This window comes from Bos javanicus, chromosome 6 (genome assembly GCF_032452875.1).
Source record: "Bos javanicus breed banteng chromosome 6, ARS-OSU_banteng_1.0, whole genome shotgun sequence".
NCBI lineage: Eukaryota > Metazoa > Chordata > Mammalia > Artiodactyla > Bovidae > Bos > Bos javanicus.
In genome coordinates, this window is record NC_083873.1 from 88,225,413 (window position 1) to 88,240,883 (window position 15,471).

The 15,471-nt window shown below is 39.6% G+C and overlaps 1 long non-coding RNA gene and 2 other non-coding genes across 3 annotated transcripts in view; all 3 read right to left on the bottom strand.

Annotated features, from left to right (window-relative positions):
- Positions 1-15,471, bottom strand: part of LOC133249682 (uncharacterized) — a 177,763-nt gene that overhangs the window by 60,664 nt on the left and 101,628 nt on the right. The window lies entirely within an intron of this gene.
- On the bottom strand, positions 6,147-6,218 carry TRNAC-GCA (transfer RNA cysteine (anticodon GCA)). The gene has a single exon. It is a non-coding gene; the product is annotated as a tRNA-Cys (tRNA).
- Positions 6,275-6,342, bottom strand: LOC133250135 (small nucleolar RNA SNORD42). The gene has a single exon (XR_009737245.1). It is a non-coding gene; the product is annotated as a small nucleolar RNA SNORD42 (small nucleolar RNA).

A 15,471-nucleotide genomic window follows, 5' to 3' on the forward strand; every position in this document is an offset into this window, starting at 1 on the left:
GGGTTTACGCCATTTTATTTAATATTAAGCCTCTTGAGTCCTAATACACATTAACAGATTTGGTTGCTGTGCAAATTCCATAAGGTATTATTTTTATTTTCTTGTCTTGACAAATAACTTTAGGAAGTCCACTATCTGCTGGCACCTAACCTATGGCCTAACACAGTTGTTCTTGTTCATTGTTCAGTCACCAAGTCGTGTCCAACTCTTTGCAATCCCATGAACTGCAGCATACCAGGCTTCTCTGTCTTTTACTATCTCCTGGAGTTTGCTCAGACTCATGTCCATTGAAATGGTGATGCCATCCAACCATCTCATCCTCTGCTGTCCCTCTTCTCCTTTTGCCTTCAATCTTTCCTAGTATCAGGGTCTTTTCCAATAAGTCAGCTCTTCGCATCAGGTGGCCAAAGTATTGGAGCTTCAGCTTCAGCATCAGTCCTTCCAATGAATATTCAGGATTGATTTCCTATAGAATTGACTGGTTTGATCTCCTTGCAGTCCAAGGGACTCTCAAGAGTCTTCTCCAGGAGCACAGTTTGAAAGTATCAATTTTTCGGTGCTCAGCCTTCTTTATGGTCCAACTCTCACATTCGTACATGACTATTGGAAAAACCAATCAAAGCCATAGTTTTGACTACATGGACCTTTGCCAGCAAAGTGATGTCTCTGCTTTTTAATATGCTGTCTAGGTTTGTCATAGCTTGGCACATAGTGTTTTCTTGATAAATATGGTTGTTCATTGAGAAGTTGTAGCGGGGAACTTGGCTACCAGGTCCCTGCCTTTACAAACTGGCATTTCTTACCGTGGTGCTGCTGAGCACTTATCACTCTGATGTCCAGAGGTATATTAGACTATGAGGCTGACAAGAGATTTATGCCCTAAACAAGGAGTTGCACAAGCAAATGTAGGACCTAGGCAGATGGAGTGACTGAGGTAAGTTGCCCGGGTAGGGACCAGTGTGAATGGAAGAGGCCAAGTCTGACTGAGAGTGACAGGCACTATGCACTGAGCTCCTACAGAATTTTGTCTGTAAGAATGCCAGCCTAGTGCAGCACATCGGCCTCCCCTCTTGCCCCACCTCCACATCAAAGAGCAAAAGGAAATTCTGCTTTTTACCTAAAATGTCCCTATTTTATCTCAACAAACCAATAAAAACAATGCCCTTCGCCTGATCCCTCATAATAATGGTGACCCCTGGGGTTCGACTCTAGGGTCGGAGACAGAGCACAGAGTTAAGACGTGACTCTGACATGAACATGGAACCTGGCAGGCTGAGAAGATGGTCAATTACAGACTGAAAACCACAGATGGACAGCTAATGTGGCAATAGGAAAACATGTTTCTCGGGTGGAGATGTCAGCGGAGTTCATCACTCTGCTCCCTTGCGTGGTATTTCACTAATATCTGGAAAGTTTCAAAGCCATGTACATCGACTCAGATGCGAATTCAACTGACAAGAACAGCATCTACACCTACCCTGGGAGATGAAATTATAAGAGCTGCTAATCTTGTGCTTCTGGGCAGTGGCAAACCAGTGGCCAAGAGTGATGGAACACTCTTTTTCTTCTGACTGAAGAATTTTATGGAAGCACGTTAGGTACATAAACAGAGACCATTAACAGGGTAGGAATTTTTCATCTCTCCCAAAGAATCCAGCACCACATCCACTTTTAAAACTGGAATGCTCAACAAAAGACTTTGTGCTTGGCCACTGACATATTCTCATAGCCACAAAGAAAAGCCTGTTTCAGGTGTATCTCATTTACGACCTATTCTTTACCAGTATACAGCAGACTGTACTTATGGATAGAGAGATGACTGAAAAAAACCTAAAGAAGAACCCACAGTACAGTCTAGAATGCCTTCTCCACTTTCCTCATATTTTTGTTAGCTTTTACTTTGCTCTTCACTCCAACCAGGCTCGTCTCAGCTTGTGAACTTTGCAGACTAGGAATGCTGTTGGAAAGCCTACCTTGGAACGTTTCCTTGAGTCAGGTGGAGTATGCAGAGTTTGGCCAGCTCTCATCGGAGCAAGAACTGCCCAAGAACTCCAAGGAATGCCTCTCAGCACGCTGTCTGCACTGGCGTGTGCCCAGGAGAAACACTATCCGTCCTGCTAACCTTTGAGGCTAACCTTTTATTCTCCCCAGTGGAGCTTTTTTCACCAAAACTGTTCCTTGTGAGTTGCATGGAAGACTATGTTTTGATTATAAAAATCATTTACAGTGAGTATGAATTTTTCTATCTCTGTATCAGTCACTCTTAATCTTTTAAACTTTTAAGTAGAATGCTTTCTTTCACAAAAAAATAGAATATCATGCAATGGCCTTGGCAATATCAATTGATATAACTCATAAAGACATGTCATTAAGAAATTTATAAGAAATTAATCAGGCAACTTGAAACTACAGAGTCTAAACATTATTTAAAATCCTAAATCATTTGTCTTTTTAACACTGATCAGAAAAATGAAGTTATTCATAAATTACGCTTACCTATTTTGAAGAGTAGCTTCTGATGAATATTTAAATAAGCTCAGCTACATGGGCTTGTCATTATTAACTCCATGTAAACAATCCAGAACATCATTGTCTGATGGATTTCTGTAATGGTGGAAAGCTCTGTTTGCTCTGTCCAGCATGATACACACTAGCCTCAGGTGGCTTTGAGTGATCAAGATGTGGCTAATATGACTGACTAAGAGAATATTTATTTAATTTTAATTACTTTAAATTTAAATTAAAGTAGTCACATGGAGCTAGTGGCTACTGTTTGGATAATGCGGGTCTAGAGACTTGTTACTCAAAGTGTAGCTACCTACAGAAAGCATTATCTTCACCTGGGAACTTTTTACAAATGCAACTTTCAGGTCCTACCTCAAGACTACTGAATTTGAATCTGTATCTTAATAAGATCCCCAGATAATTTATGTGTGCATTAACATTTAAGATGGAGAAGGCAATGGCACCCCACTCCAGTACTCTTGCCTGGAAAATCCCATGGATGGAGGAGCCTGGTAGGCTGCAGTCCATGGGGTCGCTGAGGGTCGGACATGACTGAGCGACTTCACTTTCACTTTTCACTTTCATGCATTGGAGAAGGAAATGGCAACCCACTCCAGTGTTCTTGCCTGGAGAATTCCAGGGACGGGGCATCCTGGTGGGCTGCCATCTATGGGGTTGCACAGAGTCGGACACAACTGAAGTGACTCAGCAGCAGCAGCAGCAGCAACATTTAAGAAGCATGAATCCAAAAGAGTAATCCTCAACATTGGTTGTACCCCTAAAATTACCTGAAACGTTTTCACGGTGCTAATGGGGTCAAAATACTTTCAAAATAAAATCAAAATCTATTTTTCTCTGTATTGGCATTTGCACCGATGGTACAAAAGCAATGGAGAAGCCTGCAGTGCAGGAGACCCAGGTTCAAAACCTGGGTTTGAAAGATCCCCTGTAGGAGGGGCATGGCTACTCACTCCAGTATTCTTGCTTGGAGAATTCCATGAACAGAGGAGACTGGTGGTCTATAGTCCATGGGGTCACATAGAGTCCGACACAACTGAAGTGACTAAGCAGCAGCAGTTTGAATCAAGTCACCAGAACCAAAATGTAGAAGTCATCACTGATTTCTTCACTGTCACACTGTCACTTTCGAGGGAAAAAAAAAGTCCAGTTACATTTTAAAATGTTTTTGTTTTTGGTGATACAGGAAAACATACTGAATTTCTCAAATCCCGACCACTGAATGCACTTTTTTTTTTAGTATCTTTTGGGAATAAATAAATTAGGTGTACCTTTGGGTATAAATCATTGACTCAAGAAAAACACCTGTGAGACTGAGTTATAAACTAAATGAGCCTCTTTTTCATGAGAGGCTCTTTTCCATAGGCATATTATAGTTATTCATAACTGAGTATTTGGCAAATGTGAAGTGAAGTGAAAGTCTCTCAGTCGTGTCCAACTCTTTGCAACCCCATAGACTATACAGTCCATGGAATTCTCCAGGCCAGAATACTGGAGTGGGTAGCCTTTCCCTTCTTCAGAGGATCTTCCCAACCCAGGGATCAAACCCAGGTCTCCTACATTGCAGGTGGATTCTTTACCAGCTGAGCCAGAAATGCTTTATTCAAAATGAATGAAGTAAATCTGTCACTTCAAGGAAAATAATTAACAATGTTTCCAATGATAACCTTTGAGATTTGAAGTGGAAATTAGGATTTTAGAAAACTAGTATTTACCACTAAGGCCCTCATATTTTCCTAATACTGAAAGATTGGATTGCTGGTGAAGTTAACAACTGCATTTGAAAACCCTATACAATTCACAGAATCAATATTTTTTAAATGATCAATATATGAGTAAAAAGATTCATTCAAGAAGCAAGATAGGGCAATGAACTGTAATGTATTAAAAATATACATTTACTGATATGGTTTTATATTCCAAATTGCATATAACATTTATGAAACTACCTCTTGTCAAGTTTTATATAGTATCAAAGAAGAATATCCACAATTATATGAAAATTCTATTAAAATACTCCTGTTTCCAACTACATATTTGTGAGTCCCAGTATTCTTTGTATCATTCAACCAAAACAACTTACTAGAATGCAGAAGCAGATATCAGAATCCAGCTGTCTTCTATTAAGCAGGATATTAAAGAAATGGGGAAAAAAGAAAACCAATGCTTTTCTTTCCAATAATTTTTTGTTTTGGAAATAATAAATGCTTTTCATAAAATATATTATATATTAATATATAATGCATTTATTATTGCTGTTTTTGAAGGAAGTCATAAATGTTTAAAGTTCTCGGTTTTAATTGCTTGTATGGTAATTATTGCTAGAGACTACTTCTATTACTGAAAAAGCTCTCTGAGGTTCTCAATCATATTTGGTAGTGTAAGTTTTGAGACCAACAAGTTTGAATGCTGATGGCCTTGATAAGAAGAGCATTAAAGCTAAGAATCACCACTCTCTCTACCCAAAATTTGAGAATTGGTTGCTTTCAAGGATTCAGGGGAAAAAAAGGAAAGCATGTGGTATCTTCAAAAGAGAAAATACAGAGTCATAGTTACACGTTGATTCATTCAACCCACTTTTTGGAATCCACTATGACAACCCATAGAAAACATCTGTAAGAACTGGCAAATATATATGCACATTTATTATAGCATGTTTACAGTGTGACCTAAGAACAATCCGAAGCCCCCTCAAGAGTGGAGCAGTTGGTTAAATTACAGCACAATATACTACAGAAGGTGATGGACGGGGAGGCCTGGCGTGCTGCGGTACATGGGGTCACGAAGAGCCAGACACGACTGAGCAACTGAACTGAACTGAACTGACTATGCAGCATTAAAGACTGGATTAATTATTTATGTTTCTAAAACTGGAATGTTGTCCATAATATATTATTAAATAAGAATACAAGTTTCAAAGTAATGTGTGAAGTACAGCCCCTTTTAAAAACAAGGGAACAGCTTTGTATGTATATATAGCTTTACTTGTGCTTAGTCAGAGAAGGCAATGGCACCTTACTCCAGTACTTTTGCCTAGAAAATCCCATGGATGGAGGAGCCTGGTAGGCTGCAGTCCATGGGGTTGTGAAGAGTCGGACACGACTGAGCAACTTCACTTTCACTTTTCACCTTCATGCATTGGAGAAGGAAATGGCAACCCACTCCAGTGTTCTTGCCTAGAGAATCCCAGGGACCGGGGAGCCTGGTGGGCTGCCGTCTATGGGGTCCCACAGAGTCGGACACGACTGAAGCAACTTAGCAGCAGCAGTAGCAACAGTCTTAGCAAAAGGTAGAAAAAGACATACACCAATCTGTTAACACTGGTTATCTGGGAGGAGAGTGGGAGTGGATGTGACATGAATTGTATTATTTACTTGTACTGAATACTTTTTTTTTTTTAATTTTGAACTCCCTGTTTATTCAGCTTTTTTCTCTTCTATGCCCAGTGGCCCTTGCTTGTTCTTTGTGGTGCCACACAGTGGTGAAGTGAAGTGAAGTGAAGTCGCTCAGTAGTGTCCGATTCTTTGCGACCCCATGGACAGTAGCCTATCAGGCTCCGCCATCCATGGGATTTTCCAGACAAGAATACTGGAGTGGGCTGCCATTTCCTTCTCCAGGGGATCTTCCCAACCCAGGGATCGAACCTGGGTCTCCTGCATTGCAGACAGATGCTTTACCATCTGAGCCACCAGGGAAGCACCCCGCCCCCCCCAAAAAATTTCTACACGTGTGCAAAAACAAATTTCCACACGGGCATCGGTGGTTCCTTTGAAGACATCACAAAGTCTCAGGAGATTCAAATTTTTCCATCATATGCACCACACAGTGGTAGACATCAGGAAATGCAAGTGACCTTTGACCACTCTGATCCTTCTGAAGGAAAGAGAAGAGTGTAAGGAGAGAAGCAACAGCATTTCAATTGTATTTGATTCAGAGAATGAAAGTGGTCATAAGAATGTTGTTTTCTCCCAAACTCATCAAAAGTTGGTTGTAGCATCAATGTTCCAAAAGCAATTAGCAAGATTTGCACTGCTGACTAAGGATTTTCTCACTTTGGAGAAGCTAGTTGCAGCTTCCAGAGAAGGCAATGGCACCCAACTTCAGTACTCTTGCCTGGAAAATCCCATGGATGGAGGAGCCTGGTAGGCTGCAGTCCATGGGATTGCAAAGAGTCGGACACGACTGAGCGACTTCACTTTCCCTTTTCACTTTCATGCATTGGAGAAGAAGATGGCAACCCACTCCAGTGTTCTTGCCTGGAGAATCCCAGGGACAGGGGAGCCTGGTGGGCTGCCGTCTATGGGGTCGCACAGAGTCGGACACGACTGAAGCGACTTAGCAGCAGCAGCAGTTGCAGCTTCAAACAGCTATAGCTATGTCTTTTATGCCCACCACTTTCCACTTTACCTTCTTCCGTCAACCTCTTCAGCGTCATTTCAAAACAGTGACCCACTAGTACTCTATCCTTCAACAATAACATTCTTTTCAGCTCTCAGGCATGTCCTTCCCAGTCTTCATTCTGGATTTTCATGTATGTGTTTCCTCTGTTTGAAGCTCTCCTTCTTTCCCCACATCACCCATTCCTCATTCAGGTCACAGAAGAGAAAATCACCTTCTCTAGAAAACTCTAAATACTCCTCAAACACCCTGCTCTGACCTTTCTCCAGCACAGCATTTACCATACACTCTCTCATAATTCGTAGTTAGTTGCCCATCTACCCAAGTTTAGCTCCCTGAGGGCAAGAACCAAGCCTGTATTGTTCTCTTTTGTGGCCCAGCATCAATCTGCAAGGCACATTGTAGTGACTGTAAAATTTTTTCTGTTTCTCTTGATTTTATTGTTCTTTTTTTTTTTTTTAAAAAAAAAAGTACCTCTTCTATTTACTGTTGAGGATATACTTTGAGTCAAGCTCTGGGCTAAAAAATTCATATACATTATCTGATTTAACCTTCTGCTAACCCTTAAGCCTATACTACTCTTCTTCTTTGTGGAAACTCAATATTTTTGGATACCACCTGCTGCTCTGATCTCTCTTCTTCCTCTGAGGTATTCTCTGCTCCAACTCCAACAAAACACAGACTTTAACTATGTTTAAGGAATCTTAACTTGAACTCAGCTATTACTTAGCTTAGTTTACTTAGCTTACTGGATCCATGGAATCCAGTTCCTCATGCTAACACAGTAAATTTAAAAACAAATTCACATCAAATTATAACCCTCTGGGACACACACTTTTATGGGGTACACAGAGTAATAATGCCTTAAACCCAAACAAGGGAAATTTGAACATCCCAGCTGGACTCTGAGGAAGATACTTTTAGAAAGGAAATTCTCAACATTTGTTTTGTAGACAACATCTTTGAAGCACCATCTACTCTGCCTATTTGTAAGGAAAACCCTGTGTTTGGAGTAATCTTGTGAGTGTTCAATCTTGTTCCATGACTCGGAGTTACCACAAGTTTTCTAACCATAGTAGAAAAGAAAACAACTTCATTTCTTTTTTATGTATGGATTTCCAATGTTGTTTATCTAAAGAAAAAGCAAACAGTGAAGAACTGTATTTGTAACTATTCTGATCAGACATACACTATACAGGATTTTGTTGTCCATTATAAAGTATTAAATCACCCCACTCCAGGGAGGTCAGGGTGAATGTGAACTGACTCCCCAGGTGCTGGGTACAGTGTTCTTTATCTTGACACTCAGTCCCTCAGGATGTCCTTGATGTCAGACCTTCAAACAGTGACAAGCCATATGGACGTATGTAAAAAAAATTGTATGTTATCGGCTCCTAACTTGATAAGATAATGACCAAACTCTCCAGGTCAAGATGCTTTCCTTCCCTTCTGAGTAGTCAAGGCTAGTGAGCCAACAAGTAGCTAGGGACCGGGGATGGACAACTGAAAACATGTGGCAAAAAAATCCTTCTCTTGACAACTTAAAAAGAAGAACTTCAAAATATCAGTCTGGAGGTCTTGGGAGCTAAGGGAGTGGAATCACAAGGGTAGATTAATGAAAATGGCAAAGAAATAGATGCTTGTCATAAAAGGCTGGACTAGCTAAGGTCAACTGACTTCAGTGTAGGATGAACAGAGTATGCTTCACTCTGCCATCTAGTGGTGAGAGGCCCTTTGTAGTCTGTGACTTGGACGGTGCTCCAGGACTGACTTCTATTCCACAGAGGACATTCTGGCTCATTACCGCATTATTGAATCCTTCTCAAGGGAAACTGTGAGGTAGATAATTTTCTGTTTTACAGATCAGGAAACTAAGAGTCAGATAGACTAAATGGCTATAAAAAGTAAGAGCTGGTACATGTTCTATACCTTGTAAGCTAGCCTATACTTGGCGCTTTGAGAAATTCAGAGTAGTGATTGACTCTCCCACCCATCCAGCATAGATGAAGAAAAACAGAGAAATCTTCAGTTCAGTTCAGTCACTAAGTCGTGTCCGACTCTTCGCAACCACATGAATCGCAGCACGTCAGGCCTCCCTGTCCATCACCAACTCCCGGAGTTCACTCAGACTCACGTCCATCAAGTCAGTGATGCCATCCAGACATCTCATCCTCTGTCGTCCCCTTCTCCTCCTGCCCCCAATCCCTCCCAACATCAGAGTCTTTTCCAATGAGTCAACTCTTCGCATGAGATGGCCAAAGTACTGGAGTTTCAGCTTTAGCATCATTCTTTACAGAGAAATCCTGGGGCTGATCTCCTTCAGAATGGACTGGTTGTATCTCCTTGCAGTCCAAGGGACTCTCAAGAGTCTTCTCCCAACATGACAGTTCAAAAGCATCAATTCTTTGGGGCTCAGCTTTCTTCACAGTCCAACTCTCACATCCACACATGACTACTGGAAAAACCATAGCCTTGACTAGACGGACTTTGTTGGCAAAGTAATGTCTCTGCTTTTCAAAATGCTATCTAGGTTGGTCATAACTTTTCTTCCAAGGAGTAAGCGCCTTTTAATTTCATGGCTGCAGTCACCATCTGCAGCGATTTTGGAGCCCCCAAAAATAAAGTCTGACACTGTTTCCACTGTTTCCCCATCTATTTCCCATGAAGTGATGGGACCAGATGCTGGCAATGGAAAAACGTATCCCCCCATGTTCTTTTTTGGAGAAGGAAATGGCAACCCACTCCAGTATTCTTGCCTGGAGAATCCCATGGACAAAGGAGCCTGGTGGGCTACAGTCCATAGGGTCGCAACAAGTCAGACACAACTGAATTGACTTAGCATCATCATCATCAACATTCTTTACCACTGAGCCACCTGGGAAGCATATAAATAAATAAATAAATACCATTTATAAACTATCATCATATACTGAGCAACTAACACACACACACACACACATGTTCTTTACACACCAAACAATAATGCCAGAAAATTTTAAAGTAATAATAAAACAAAGACAAACAATAAACCCCTGAAAAATCATGTGAAAGAACAGGAAAAACTGGAAAAATTATGAATGCATGACTTCAGTAACATTATGATGGCCTGAAGAAAGGAAAACATAAGAATTTAGCAGATGAGAATAACCTTAGACAACTAGTAACTCAATTTTTTCACTTTATAGTTGAAGAAAATGAAGACAAAAAATTCAAGTACTATTTCCTGATTCCAATATGAGTTACTGTGACAACCAAAATTCTATCTCCTCCTCTTTCTTCGTTTGAGATTTTTGACAACAAAAATCAATTATTTGCACTTAAACATATCTGAAATGAGGGACAGAGGGAGATAAAGGGGAAAGAAAGAAGTGAGGGAGAGCAGAGCTAAAACTAATTTCTTTCCATTTGTATTCAGGGTCACATTCTGATGAAAATAAAAGTACCATAATCAGAGTGAACTGGAACACCGGAAAAGATGGAATTTCAGTTTTAAGATACATAAATCAGGCTTAGATCAAGTCTCCTTCTTATTAACTCTTAGATTTTGGAATATGAATAACCATATTTTACTGTTGGTTTTCAGTCATGAAGTCATGTCTGATTCTTTGCAACCCCATGGATTATAGCACTACAGAGGAGCCAGGTTCCTCTGTCTTCCAGTGTCTCACAGAGTTTACTCAAATTCATGTCCATTGAGTCCATGATACTGTCTAACCATCTTATTCTCTGCTGCCTGCTTCTCCTTTGGCTTTCAATCTTTCCCAGCATCAGGGTCTTTTCTAATCAGCTCTTTGCATCAGGTGATCAACGTATTGGAGCTTCAGCTTCAGCAACAGTCCTTCAAATGAATATTTAGGATTGATTTCCTTTAGGATTGACTGTTTTGGTCTCCTTGCTGACCAAAGGATTCTCAACAGTCTTCTCCAGCACCACAGTTTGAAAGCATCAGTTCTTCAGTGCTCAGCCTTCTTTATGGTCCAATTCTCACATCCATACATGACTACTGGAAAAATCATAGCTTTGACTATATGGACCTTTGTCAGCAATGTCTCTGCTTTTTAATGTGCTGTCTAGGTTTGTCATAGCTTTCCCTCCAAGGAGCAAGTATCTTTTTCATTTCATGGCTTTAGTCACCATTGGTAGTGATTTTGGAGCACCCAGATCAAATCTCACTGCTTCCACTTTTCCCCTTCTATTTGCCGTGAATTACAATGTAATGGGAAAAAAATCCACTTACCCAACAATAAGAAATTAATTATATCAATTATGGTATGTCTACTCAATAAAATCTATACAATCAGTTAAATTATACTCTACAAGTAAATTTAGAGGAGGAAATTATTTGCACATCAACACTAATGAAATAAGAATACATGTGGCATAATTCCAATTTTGTATTTTAAAAGTAGATATGATGAAAATAGTCAAAATATTAAAAGTCATTACCTCTGAAAAGAGATATTATAAATATAAATGTTCCTTCCAGATCTGTGCTTTGATGTTATTTCTTTAAATAACTGGTTGAATTTGATAGTGAAAACACTTGAGCCTGAAAGTGTCTTTGAGAAGAAAGTTTATAAATTATGAAAAACAAAGCCACATTTAAAAATTTTTTTTATATTTTTAATTTTACTCTTTGGTTTTTACTCTGTATAAAATTTTTTTTAAATTTTAAACCTGTTTTAAATGATCTTTTTTGATAGTGCTCTAGCATGGAAGGATGGTTCCACCTTATCACAGGCCAGAAGGACATAGAAGCTCAAATTCCCCACTTGGCCCCTGTTGATACTTAACAATGGTGGTGCCCTTCCTTACTGCTGGGCAGGGGTAGGATTTGGCCTCCACTGACCCTTAGGTGGGGGTGGCCTTGTTAGTGCTGAATGAGTGACTATAAAAGTTCTGAGTCTCTACTAGGCCTCCAGTGACACCACCCCAGGGAGAGGGTGAAGGGTGCCTCCTTACTGCTGGGTGGAGATGGAGTAGATTCACCACCGTCATCACAATGGGTGGACCCATTATCAGCCAGTAGGGATGAAAGTCCCTGTTCCTTACTTGGCCTTTTCTGATTCTTGGTCACACTTCATGATAGCCTCATTAGGTGGAAAGTCTAATTCATGCAACTTCTGCTGGCATAAATAGGGGGAAGGACCAGAGGTTTTTTTGTGGTGCGTAAATAGAAGAGAGCCATACTGTCTAAAAGTTTTACTCTTGATTGGCAGTCCCTTTCCTGGTTCTTTGACTAGGGAAAGAAGGTGTTGGTTGGAGCTGTGTTTATCTGCAGCCATTGATTGGCATTATTGGATTGCCAGCTTCTGCTCCAAATCTGAGATAAGGCTAAAAAGAAAATTTAGGAAATTCACTAATGTGTCCTTTCTTAGGTCTTGATGTCCAAGTTTGTCTGGCTTCTTCTTTCCATCAATCAGAATCTTCTTAGGTCTGTTTTATTTGTAATGTGCAAGAGCTTGTTTTATTTATAACATGTAGGAGTTTTAGTTATTCTTAGTAGGAGAAATAGGGGAAAGTGTGTCTCCATCATCCCAAAAGCAAAAACTCTGCTAATAAATCCTGATAAAGTGAAATCTGTTGTTTTGGTTTTTTGGGGGTGGGGGATGTGGGAGTGGGGTGGGGGGCAGGGGAGTGTTTTGTTTTACCTTGACATTAAAGTCAAGTAATCTGAGACTCCTTTTTACAAATGAAGAAACTACATCCCTTAGAATTTAGAAAGTGAAAGTGAAAGTCACTCTGTCATGTCTGACTCTTTGTGACCCCGTGGACTATACAGGCCATGGAATTCTCCAGGCCAGAATACCAGAGTGGGTAGCCTTTCACTTCTCCAGGGGATCTTCCCAACCCAGGGATCAAACCCAGGTCTCCTGCATTGCAGGTGGATTCTTTACCAACTGAGCTATCAGGAAATGATTTTCAAAAGAAACAAAGTCTTTGTTTGTAGAACCAGAATGAATATTCCTAAACCATCATGTTTCTAAGAAAAATTATTTAGTTTTCTTCAGTTTAGTATCACCTAGATATTGGTAGCACCAATAAAGTGATTTCCTTGGTTATGCTGAATTATGTGACTAGCTATGGTATTCTAAATACAGGACACTGTTGCACATTCTATGTTCCAAAATTAATAACCATCTTTTCAATCTATTTCTAAGTTATAAAAACTGAAGTATTATTTTATAGTAAATACAGTCTAAGTAAAATTTGTTTCAAAACAATTTCCCTCCAAAATAAAATTTTGAAGAAATAAGACAACGGAGACATTTACTTTGGGAGCTGTGGTATTTGAGAGCTAGAAAGGATTTCAGTGTTCATGTAGCAAAGAGGAAAAGAAAGGCTTGGGAGGCTGCAACCAAATCCTCTCACTTTAAGACCCAGCTTTCATGCTAAGGAGCTCAGTGACCTTGAATGAGCCATGTGCTTGTACTAGGCTTGGTTTTTCCAAAATTAGCTCTCAGATTTCATTATTATTATTATTATTTTATGATCTGATTTCCTGTAAGAATATTACAGATACATGTAATAATTTTAGCCCAACTAAATGCACTTATAAAATTGGAAGAATAGAGTTATCTTTCTGAGCAAGGAAACAAAAGATTGCATATCAAGACGTATAAACTTGACTCACAGATGCATGCTACTTACCGCTTTCCAACCCCCAGAGCACAGTGGAATGTTCTCAGTAATCACTCTCACATCAGTGTAGGCTGAGCCAACCTCAGAACCTTACAGTCCACAGCCATTTGAGGTTGAGGAGTCACATCAGTGCAACTGGTATTTTTCCAAACAAATTTTAAAATTTTCATTGAGAGTTGCTACACACACCACCCAGAGTGTTACCAGATCTTTCTGAAATGCTAAGTGAAAATGAATCCAATTTAATACTTAAGTAACATTTTAACTTTACATGTAGGAGTTTCAATTTTTATGCATTACTTCCTAGCTATACTTTCACAGAATGTTAGAAATAATTTCCTTCTTTTAATCCTAGTAATTTAACCCTTTTCCATTTGACAGACATTTTTCTCCCTTTACTTTTAGTTGATGTGAAATTTGCATGGCTGATGGTACTTTCAAATTAAACAGCTCATACATAACTATTGCTATTATATGGGGTGCAATTATAAGTGTCAAAGCTGCAGCTGGCTTCCTCCTCTTCCTTTCAACTAAAAGAAAAAAAATCACTGAGTAATACCAATGGGATAAAGCTTCTGCCATGGTTTCTTGGATGAGAATTAAGTATTACATGCAAATCAAGCATGCATTACAATTTTGTGAAATAAATTCTTAGAAAACTCTTAGTTCAGTCATTTTATAACCGTATATGCAATGGTGCTTTTATTAGGATATATAATGGTTTAATCAGTCATTATTCATACCCATTGATTCATGACTTGAAAAGAATGCCCTTTCAATAGCCCATATGGAAACTTAAGGATGTGGTATCAGCTATTTTGAAAACCTATATATTGGCAAATTTTTATTAATAAGCTCTTTATTAATGTTCAGTTTGTAATAAGTAACCTGGGTCTTCCACTTGTCATTGGATGCTGGAGATCTTCCTAATTATTACATCATCCTTCTGTAAGGCACCCTTGGTAGTGTGGGTTCCTTCTACTACTACTGCTACTACTAAGTCACGTCAGTCGTATTCGACTCTGTGCGACCCCATAGACGGCAGCCCACCAGGCTCCCCCGTCCCTGGGATTCTCCAGGCAAGAACACTGGAGTGGGTTGCCATTTCCCTCTCCAATGCATGAAAGTGAAAAGTGAAAGTGAAGTCTCTCAGTCGTGCCCGACTCTTAGCGACCCCATGGACTGCAGACTACCAGGCTCCTCCGTCCATGGGATTTTCCAGGCAAGAATACTGGAGTGGGGTGCCATTTCTGGTCACTGATAATTCTGTGTTTCACTGCAGGCTGTGTTGCTGTTCTAGCCTAAAACAGTCACTTAACAGTGACTTAACGGAGAGATTATTCCTTCATACTAGTTCATACTAGTTGAAAGCTTCCATTTGTTGTCCCCACCACCCTAATCCCTGGAGGAGATCTTGATTCCTTTTGAACCATAGAGTTCAGTCTATTAAAGCCATGTGTTTTAAATAGAGAAAGCCTTCAGATTGGCTTCAGGATATAAGCTCTCTCAGATAAACAGATGGAACCATCTCCTGGCTGCCATTTTGCTTCATTTCTTTTGAAGTATTCACTTTGGCTGACTTAAAAGTTTTTGAGATTTACTTTTCATTGAAGTCATGTATTTGGATTCCATCAGTGGAATTTTTTTCTATTTTATGTATAAATAGGCTATTCTAATACAAAATAAACTTCAAAGTTTGTGAAGCCAAAAAATAAAATAATAGCTACCCATATATTGTGACTACTACTATCATGCTAGAAGCTTTAAATATATTATCTCCAACCCTCAGAATAGCTCTGTAAAGTATTTATTATTTCCTGAGTTTTATAACTGAAGTTAAGGAAAGTAAAGTCACTTTTGCAAAGACAGCAGAAGAATGAAAACTGAATTCATGACTATCTAATTCCA